Raw genomic sequence first — 10,715 nt, forward strand, 5'->3', positions numbered from 1 at the left:
TGAACCGTTTTTTGACTCACCAAATTCAACTGGCCCTTTCAAACCCCTTCCCTTTGACCGGCAGGATTGATGAAAAAAATACCTGCACTCCTTACGGCCAGAGCCCTTACGGCCGCTCCCAGGGCTCTGTAGTCCTTCTTGATAGTCCTCAGACTGCTCCTGGCTGGGGCACCTGACAGACTGCTCCTGGCTGGGTCACCGGTGCCCACGTGAAACAGCAGCAGCGGATAATAATAGTCAGTGGACTGTACTAGGCTTGGTAGTGTCTTGGTGACATCCCTGATGCAAGCCCCTGGTAAGCAGCACACCTCTCTAGAGAGTGTGTCCGGTCGGCAAATGGGTGCCTCCGTACCCTTTTCTTAGCGGCGCTGGTTGTTATAGGGGGGGCAGATGGGGCTGCATTACTCAGCTCCAGCGCTTCTCCTGGTGTGACAGGACTTTCCTCTTCGGCCTGCAGAGCAGTGAAGCGGTTCTGCAAGGGCACCTCAGACTTCGGGGGAAATCTCCTCCTTCTGCAGGTCCTTGCCTTTGCAACCGTCCATTCTTCTGCATTATTGGCCCCCCCGCTCCCTTCTGCGTGTGCCGGTGGGGGAGTTTTTGGCTGATTGGCTGTGGGCTGCGGGTCTGCTGCAGACCACAGATGGATCCCTAAGCAATGCTCCTTCCACAGTATCATAGAGTCATTGAGGTTGGAAGAAACCACTGGAGGTCATCTGGTCCATACACCTGCTCAAGCAGGGCCACCCTGAGACAGTCGCCCAGGACCCTGTCCAGATAGCACCTGAGTATCTCCAAGGATGGAGACTCCACAACCTCCCTGGGCAACCTGTGTCAGCGCTTGGTCACCCTCACAGTAAAAAAGTGCTTCTTGATGTTCAGAGGGAACCTCCTGTGTTTCAGTCTGTGCCCACTGCCTCTGGTCCTGTTCCTGGGCACCACTGAAAAGTGCCTAGCTCTGCCCTCTTTGCACCCTCCCTTTGGGTATTTATATACATTGATAAGATCCCCCTGAGCCTTCTCTTCTCCAGACTGAACAGTCCCAGCTCTCTCAGCCTTTGCTCATAGGAGAGATGCTCCAGTCCCTTAATCACCTTTGTGGCTCTTTGTTAGACTCACTCCAGAATGTCCATATCTTTCTTGTACTGGGGAGCCCAGCACTGGACACAGCACTCCAGGTGTGTCTCACCAGCACTGAGCAGAGGGGAAGGATCTCCTCCCTTGACCTGCTGCACCACCCTTCCTAATGCAGCCCAGGACACTGCTGGCCACCTCTGCCACAAGGACACATCACAGGCTCAAGGATTTTCCCATCTTTAAGTGGATGCTCCAACTCAAGTGTGGTTAAAACCTGGCACAAACATACAAGTCACTATAACCATACCTGCGCAAGTACACCAGGGTGTGCGCACACAGACGGCATGATCACAGAAGTCTTGTTTCCAAGAGCAGTAAGTCACGTGGACAGAAATTCTTGGGGTTTTTTGGGAATAGGCACCCAAGAGCACTCCACCACATGTGTCAGGGAAATGTTTTCCTTCACTAGGCACATAAGCAATGTGACCATTTCCACAGTTTGGTGGGTTAAGGTTCAATTTTGCAACTATGCCTGTGTTCATAGGGGTAGATCCCTTCACTCCCTGCTCTGACACAGCCATGTTTAAGACCCACCCCATTCTGTGAGTCTCCTTTTAAGACCGAGGCCTCAGTTACCATTTCCTGTCTGAAAAAAAAATATCTTTTTAGTTTATTTAAAAATGCAAATACAAGGGAAAAATACAACAGCTGCCACTAGCACCGAGAGGTAGGTCTAATAGTCTTTTTAGCTTTCTTTAAAACTGCACTTAATACAATATCTTGTATTTTTTTTCTGCCCTTCTTGGGGATGCAAGAGCCTAAAACATTTTAAGTTATTAAGAAAATTACCCAAATTAAAAATCCTTAAAAAGGAAAAAAAAAACCAAACAAACCGTCATTTGCCACTGGTTTTCAAATTCCAGTCTACAGACACCAAAGGGTCTATCCTATTTTTACACACTTTGCCAAACAAACCCAAGAAAATCCAACCTGCAGTTCAGCTACTTTGATGCTGGGCCTTCCAGCTCTACCGGAAAGTTTTCAGGGGTTTGCAAGCCAGAAAATGTTAAAAATCCCTGCCATGCACTAAGATGGCTGTCGAGCAACTGCTCTCATCAACACCAGGGCAGCGCAGAACACGCTGCCGATTTCTGCAACAAATGGAGGAACAGTGTTCATTTTAAGATTATTGCTGGAGGGCACTCTGTTTAATTTCTTTCTTAATTTTATTATTTATGAATTGAAGCAGAGACATTGAGATACAAAGCATTCTAGAAAAAAAATAAAAGTTTCCAGTGATACAAGTTAGATTAGATCTCTTCCCACTTCCAGAATGAGTCAATGCTGTCTGGATGCTTTCTGAGCACGAAAATTTGAACTGTCTAATTAACTTTCCCTGTGACAACACTGGGCAGCCAGACAATGCCTACAACTGTACAAAGTGTACGCCGTCATGCTTAGCAAAGTACTTTTATTCAAATTTGTTCTGTCAGAAGAAAATCCTCTAACAAAACTAACACGGTTATGTGAAAAAACAGTATTCTCTTCATTTAAATACAAATTTAAGAGACTTAGCTAGTCAACCTAACATCTTTTATCTGTGCCACAGACTACTATTAAGAGTTTGAAAGGCTCGTCAGAGGAAAATAGGCCTCTCAAACTGTCTAGCGACATGGCCAGGTTGTGTTTCAGGTCATGCTGCTGGCAACAGAGCTCCATAATCTCCAGGGTTCCTGGACGAAGTTCAAGGTGTTGGTTGGACTTTGCGTCGCTCTAAATGGCTTCACAGGGTTATGCTTATTTGAGAGACAATTCCTGTGCCTGTACCACATGGCTGCAGTTGTCATTTTGGACTGGAGCCTTCTGTGAGAGAGCTGCCAGCAGCGGATTTTCTGCAAGACTTTCAGCCTTGCCATTTACTCTCTACTGGGATGAAAGAGCCAGAGAATACGTTAAGGTCCATTTTTTTACCGGGATTTAGTAAGTTAAGAATCAGGGAAGACAGAGATGGTCATGCAGTTTGTCGAGACACACTTAGTATATAATTATTTCTTACTTTCTGGGGAAGCTTTTAATAGACCTGACAAGTAGCAACAATAGCCAGATCTTGCATAAAGTGGGTTACTGTAGCTGCAATCCAAGTTCAAAAACAAACAGAAAGAAAATAGCTACACAGAAGTCTATCTTACTACCTGTCATTTAAGTATGGCTTTTCTTCAGATTTACAGTATCTCTGAACTCAGGAGAGACCACCAGTCCCAACACTGAACTACGTACACCAAGCTTTGAAATCCTAGTATTTTATACATTAATAAAACAGCTTGGTCACTTTTGTTTAATAACCTAATATATCAAAAAGACACAAACCATCTGTTAGTGATTTCACATAATTTTTGTAGGTCTTCAGAGTCTCAGAGTCATTTCATTCTGAGCTCAGAAGTTAGCAACTTTTAAAGTGGAAATTAATATTGCAGACCAAATTTCCTTATGTTCAGTCTTCACTTTATGAATCTTTTTTCTTCCTCTTTTTTTTTTTTTTAAAGTTGGAAAGCCACCTAGATTTTAGTCCTGTAAATACCTGCACAGATTCCTTCATTAAGGTTAATATTTCGATTCCCTTTTTGGCCCCCAGAGCTCACATTTTGCTTTTCAGAGTCCCACCTCATCATGAAGTTAGATCTGACAATGACAGATGCCAAATGGGAAGACTTCATTCAGAACTGGTGATGCTATTAACATTTAGAATTAAGTAATTTAGTTTGGAAGGGATCTTCGGACGTCAGCTAGTCCAACAAACCCCCACTCAATACAGTCAACTACAGTGGGTTGCTCAATGCCTCTTCCAAGTCAACTTCTCAGTATCTCCAAGGCTAGAGATTCCACAACCTCCCCAAGCACCTGTTCCAGTGTTTAAGTATCCTCATGGTGACATTTTTCTTCATCTCTAGCCAGAATTTCTTCACTGTAACTTGCTACTGCTGTCTCGTCCTTTTGCTGCATGCCTCCAAATAGAGTACTTTGTCTTCTCTATACCCTCACATTACGCAGCTGGACAGCAATAAGATCCCCCTTAGTCTTCTCTTAATAAGGCTGAACAAATTCAGCTCTCCCAGTCTCTCCTGTACGTGATGTACTTCAGCCCTCTAATCACCCTGGTAGCCATCCACTGGACTTGCTCCAGTAAGTCCGTGTCTCCTCCTGTCCTTCGGAGACCAAAACTGGATACAGTGCTACAAATGCAATCTCATCAGTGGCAAAAAGAGGCAAATGATCACTCTGCTTGATCTGCTGGCTATGCTCGTGCCAATACGGCCTATTTGGCCTTATTACCTATTTTTGCACCATCATCTTGCACTTACCAAGGGATGAGGCTTTACTTTCCACAAAAGCATTCCATGTCAGCAGTTGAACTAAACTCTGTTTACAATGCCCACTGGAGGCACCTGTTTTCAGTCTGCCCGCTACAAACGTTTTCTCTCCAGAGCTCCCACAGGCATACCAATGAGTGTATCCAAGCTGCAGATGAACAATTCAAACTGCTCACGGAAGTACGTAGAGCACAGCAAGAAAGATCAGCCTTAAGATGATGATGCTTTTTTTCACACTAATGAGTTTGCTTACCTGAGGTCTCTCTTGTGACAGCTGTATACATCAAAAGGTAACCAATTTGTAACATACTAATGTCCAAAATTTAGCAAGTGTCCTGTGTGAACTATAGACTGCTACCACAGCCTCACAAACTTTGGAGCCGCCAGTTTTATGAAACAAATCAGATGGAAGACCATCACCAAATACTGAACAAAACCTTATGGAGAGACCATGCGTGGTACCAACACAGTTAAACTTATCAGAGCCAAAGAGCAATTATTTTGAGTCTTGAAAAAGACTGGCTGCGTAATTCCACAATGCAAACACATGTTAAATCTTTGTGAAGATCTGTAGTTTAATTTCTCCTAATTTATCAGGCAAGGGTGGTTTACCAAGTTTCACTTACAACGTAAGCAATGGTCAATTCGGAGAAGAAGGCAGAGAGCTCACAAGAAAAACGTCACAACTTTGAATGAGTCTTGGTAGTAAGGTCAAACTCCAGCTAGTGGGCACCACCTAAACACATTTATGAGCCACGCAGTCTTTTGCTGGAACCAGATGAAAGTCACATCAATGTATGCATGATACCAGATGTTATTTTCTTCCACACAATGGCTACAATAAAAAGCTATTAACAGACAAGTGAACAAGTGGCTGGGGAAACAACAGCTGAAGCAGAAAACTGATTTTAATCTTTCAGCAGTAAGCATGGGCTGTAGCTCAGCAACAACTTCAAGAAACCCAGACTGTAATCCCAACAGTGACAGTTCCAGAAACACTAATGAGTCCAACTCACAGCTTGGCAAGAGTGGCAAAAGCCCAGTTGGCAGCCCAGCAAGAATGGCAGCAGCAATCCCAGAAGCAGCTGCTACAGAGACTCGTGAACCCAGGTGCAGAGCCCTGCGCACTTGTACATCATAGCCCTTCCCTAGCCAGAACAAACCATTTCCAGAGGTGTATCTGGCATTACAAATAGTATGTATTGGAATTATTGCTGAAGGAGAAATCATCTGAGGTTTTCAAATCAGTTGAATGTTTTAAAGTGGAAAGGCCGTTAAGGGGGTGTTGCTGCAAACTATGAGGCTCTCAGACCCTCCACTTAGATAAAGTGGAGATCTTCATGAAAGTGTTGATGGTACTTTTTACAAGAGAAATGTCTCTCATCATGGATGAGGCCATGCATTGATGCTGGGAAGATTAGATAACTCAGTGATTCAAACATTAGCTTTACAGATGACGAAGGATTCAAGAGACCTGTCCAGAGTCAGGGCACCAACTATAATGGTAACTAGGAAAGCACAGAGAGGAGGATTTATAGATACCAGCTACTTACATTAACAGTTTGCAGAACAAAAGGACACTAGGAAAGTAGCTTCTGTTAAAGGAAATGCAATCTCTGTCAAACGACCAAATTTCATTAGTCCTAAGATAAAAGGTCTAAGTCACAGCACAATAGAAACTTTCAGCTCATCGCAAAACTTCAAAGTTTGATGGGACTGATTCATTGATTTTGCAACTTAACACATTACTTTTTACAGCTCATAGGGCAGGATGGCTCACACAAATGGTCACTTAGGACTTATCATGACAGTTTTTGTCAATTAGTAAAGGTCTCAAGGATTTAACTCTTCCCAGCCTCTGAGCTTTACCTACTCGCAGCAAGTAGGCTGCTTTTCAGGTATTTGCAATAACCTGTGTCACATTTACTGCTGAACACCTCCAGCTTCACTAACTTCCCCAACCTCTGGCACTCCTCTGCAACTTTAACCACCTCCCAAGACATTCCTTTCATACCAAAAGAAATTACTGTATTTCTTCCATTGGGAGGATTATTAATGTCCATCAAACTGTCCTGCACTCCCAACCACTGAATGTCTTGCTTTGTCTCTCTCTTTTCTCTCCCTGCTCTTTTCTCAAAATACCAACTTCCGACTAAGTAAAATCTCTCCTCTTGAACATAGCTTTAGTTTCCTCACTATCCACCCTCAAGAAAACTATAATTTTAACACAGCATACATTTTAAATACTTAGTATAATCTTGCAGAAGTTTTATGCAAAGAATGTATTTATCCCAAAAGAACTCAGAACCAAATCACTTTGGTTTAACACAGAGGTATTGGGAGCTATATTTGTGAGCACATAGGAGCTTTCTACATTTAAAGGACAGCAGACCCTGGGATGGTCTAGCATTCTATTCTGTATCTATCTACCCATATATACACACACACACGTACATATATATACATAAACAGACATCTCCCCTCCCAGGGAGGAGGATGACGTATGTCAAATTTCAAAAAGTGTTACACTGGTATCATAAAACAAGCAAATACAACCTTAAAATGGCCAGGCAGTCAGGAAAAGTAGTCTGGAGCATGCTGTGAGGTGAGCCTGGAAGAACGATGAATCTCGCAGTTGCAGAGGGTAAGCTTCGTTACTCCCCAGGGCAAACTTTGAAAAGGTCTTGTCCAGACCTTTCCAGTTGGGACAGCAGAAGTACAAGTATTAAAATTAAAGTACTCTTCCAAAACATTCTCATTCTGTAGCTATGATTCAAGAATGAATGGAGCTTGAGTTTACCAAAAAGCTAAAATAATTCCTTAGCTGGGGAATACAATATCCTTGCAGAATGGGAAAGTCAGTGTCAAGTGTCAAGCCCAGCACTTCATACTTGGATTTTTAGTAGTGCAAGCTCAGCCTTTTACACAAGAAATGTGATCTTAACCTGAAATAATCAATCCTGATAGGTAAAAGAGAAATCCCTAGTTCATCTAAGCAGAAAGCCCCAAGCTTATGAAAACAGTCCTCAATTTCTGCTCATCACTAAACAACATGGTAAGGAACATGCTTTTTGACAGAGCCTCAAGCTGTCACACAAAAACATTTAAAGATGCAGAGCTTTACAGTGAAAAATATCCGCACAGTATTTTTGTTCTGTAACTCAGGAGAGCTGCCTATTCCACAAGACACGCAGAGGAAAAAAGAGAGAGAGAGAAAAAAATAATAATTAAGGGAAGAAAAAAAAAGGGGGGGGGGAGAGAAATGCCTCATAACTCTACCAGGAAGGCAGTTATGAGCAGATTACAATTGATTTTCTATCTATGTGCTAACTGGAAATGACCACAGTTTGAGACCAGGAGGTAAGAAAAAAGACTCTGCTTCTTGTTACACTGTCTCACCTCTGCTTTTGTTATATTCTACCTCTAACATACAATTTAGTAACTAAAATGAAGTAAGTGTCAGTTCTTTCAAGCATAAAGATACGGGCTTGTTCAATTAACGGGTTTCTTGCTTCAAACATATGGTAGAAGTAGCACATTTATTGTAAATATTTAGCAAGCTTGAGGACAGAAGGCATTTTAAACATAACTATACATAATAAGAAATATAAAGCATCACTATACAATAACTTCAGTCCGAGGACATAAACATTTCAGTCTCTTTGTAGAAACAACTCACTGCAGTCTTTGTACAACATCTGTTTCTTACAGTACCTCAGATATAGTTTCCAGTACCACAAGACAAAAAAACGAAGTGTAACCACCTTAATCACTAATAAGGCCGCTGGCTAGCTGCCATGGCAACAAACACTATGGAAATGAGTGAACGATGAAATCTCTCTTGAATAACTCAAAAAACCCCTTATCCATGACTTCCTAGCTACATGTGGGACACTGCTTCATTCAACAGCAAAAGCAGCAGAATAATATTTACAGAACAGGAAAAATAGGACTTTTTTACACCGTAACCTTACACATCACACATTTTCTAGCCTTCTACTTAGCTACTATAACACCCCCCCCTTCTTACTACTGTCACTCTCTTTCAAGCACTTTAGTTTTTAAGAATTATTTAAAATACAGACTATGAAGAGATCCATAATTGGAAGGTGAGGCTAGAAAAATTCAGATTAGGATCTGTTTCAATCAAAAAATAAAGTGCAACCAGTGAAAAAACTACACAGACTTTAAGTGTTCAAGGGCAGATTTTTTTTTTTTTAATTACTGGCTCAAGCCAGAAGTTATGGATTTGATGCAGAAATTACCAAACAAGATTTTATGACTTCTGTAATGAAAGAAGTCAAACTAAACCACACATCTCATTTCTACCGAACACGAAGTTGCTTAGCCATAGCGATTTCTGAGTACAACAAAAACTGACCTGAGCCAAGCAAGTTCCTCGTTTCGCTTCACGCTGACTTTGAATTGTCTTTTTCCAGCTCACTTAAAGAGTATTTTCAACTGCACTTAGGATGTATAAGATCTCACAGAAGAAAATCTCATAAGGTTTTTGACTTACCTATGTAAAATTGAACAGTAAATAGGTTTCATCAAATATTGAACTGAATCTCCAATCTTTTCAAGTCTCATCGACTGCAAGGCTAGTTTTCTTCAAAAAAATAAACAGCTCTGGGACACCAATAATGTTTTTAAAGGTTGGTACAACCCAGAGAAGCAGGCAGTGAAATCACTCCAGCGGACTGTTGCTCAGCTCAGCAGTCAGCCTGAAATGCACAATCTACACAGATGAGTCAAGTCTGGATAATCCCTTCATGCTCTGTCAGGTTGAGAGTATGGGGTTTGTTTTTAGATTGCTTACCTTCAATAAACTCCACTTCTCTTTGCATTTACATTATAAGACGACGTTTTTTAAAGCATGTTTTAATTTGCAGATGCCTAAAAATATTGTTAGTGGAACTGTGTCTATAAGGACCTCATAAATAATAACTGCCTTTTTAAAAGGATCACAAACGGTAATGGTAATTATAGGACCACTGAGTGACTGCTGCCCTGTGGAAGTCTAGTGTAGTAATAAAGGTATTATAACTATGCTGGACTAAAACCATAAACATGGCAAGGTTTGTGGAGAGATGACATACCTTGAATTGGTTCAACTACCTCCATCAGGGAAAAAAAAAAAAAGTTGTTGAATTCTCAAGACTAATTGGTCTAATTAATAAAAAAAGAAGAGGGAAGGGGGAGAGAGAAAACACAAAAACCTTTCCCTATTTCCCTAAAATAGCTGCAAATGTGTTTTATACTGACGTAACAAATTCTCTTTAAAATGACAACATGCTCGAATTTTGATCCATTCACTACAGTACACTCTGTTGAAGTGTAATCTCACCCTGGAGTATGACCAGATAGAAAATTTAGTTCATTAAGATTTATCTAATACAGTACTGGAAGAAGTGTTATCGTGAACTCACTGGCTTGCTATATGGGCAAATGCTAAGTAGTAGTAAGGAGACGGTGGAAGAGGAAATCCCCTGCCACTTTGAAAACCCAGACATACTTGAATGGTTTATTTTCTTTCCAGATCAAAAGACTACGCTACTGCTATCTTAAGTATGTTGTTAATTGCATAACCCTAAGTGCCGCAATTATGAATTATGTCTCCGCTTTGCAAACACAGACCAAGAGGACAAGACACAGTAAACAAGACATTTCAATACATCTGCTGTTAAAGAAGTGTGGTCTACTGTTCAGCGGGATGGGTTTACTTAATCCAACTTTCAGCAACACCATCGCATAATGGCTATTTGGCTCTGTCAAAGCTACCAAACCAGAGTCAGGCACGGCAGTGCCAGGCAGGACCAGGACCGGCTGCAGAAGGTGCTGTACAAACACAGCACAGCAGAGTTTCCTCCCCTAGGGACGTTATAAAATAACGTCACCGCTCCACAAATACAACTGTACATGCCCGGCATTACTCAGGCATGCCTGCAGAATTAAGTCCAAAACACATAGGTGAATGAAAATTAATTTTTAAGAGAAATTGCAACTTAAAAGCCACAGCTGGATCTGAGAATGGTTCAGCCAAATGCTTTTAGAGGTTTCTGCCTATTACGGTTTGGTTAAATAGAGCAAGCCAACTTACGCAGCTGGTTCTCTCGCCCAAAGTGCAGAGAACAAATCTCCACTGTTCTCCCAGAATTATTAAAAAAAGCCCCAAAACCCAGAAGTTAGAAGCAGGGGAACGGCAGGGTAGGTAGAGTACCTGAAATAACTTTTAAATTCCTTCTCAGACTCCCGGTACTCGCGGGTACGGGT

The 10,715-nt window shown here is 41.7% G+C and overlaps 1 protein-coding gene across 1 annotated transcript in view; it reads right to left on the reverse strand.

Moving 5' to 3' along the window:
- ZC3H12C (zinc finger CCCH-type containing 12C) overlaps nt 1–10,715 on the reverse strand; it is a 44,932-nt gene extending 34,217 nt beyond the window's left edge. The window contains exon 1 of the mRNA XM_009335263.1: nt 10,663–10,715. The gene's annotated coding sequence lies outside the window, so the exon portion shown is untranslated. The remainder of the gene's footprint in view (nt 1–10,662) is intronic.

The sequence above is a fragment of the Pygoscelis adeliae genome, unplaced genomic scaffold, assembly GCF_000699105.1.
Source record: "Pygoscelis adeliae isolate BGI_AS28 unplaced genomic scaffold, ASM69910v1 Scaffold142, whole genome shotgun sequence".
In the NCBI taxonomy this organism is placed as follows: Eukaryota; Metazoa; Chordata; class Aves; order Sphenisciformes; family Spheniscidae; genus Pygoscelis; species Pygoscelis adeliae.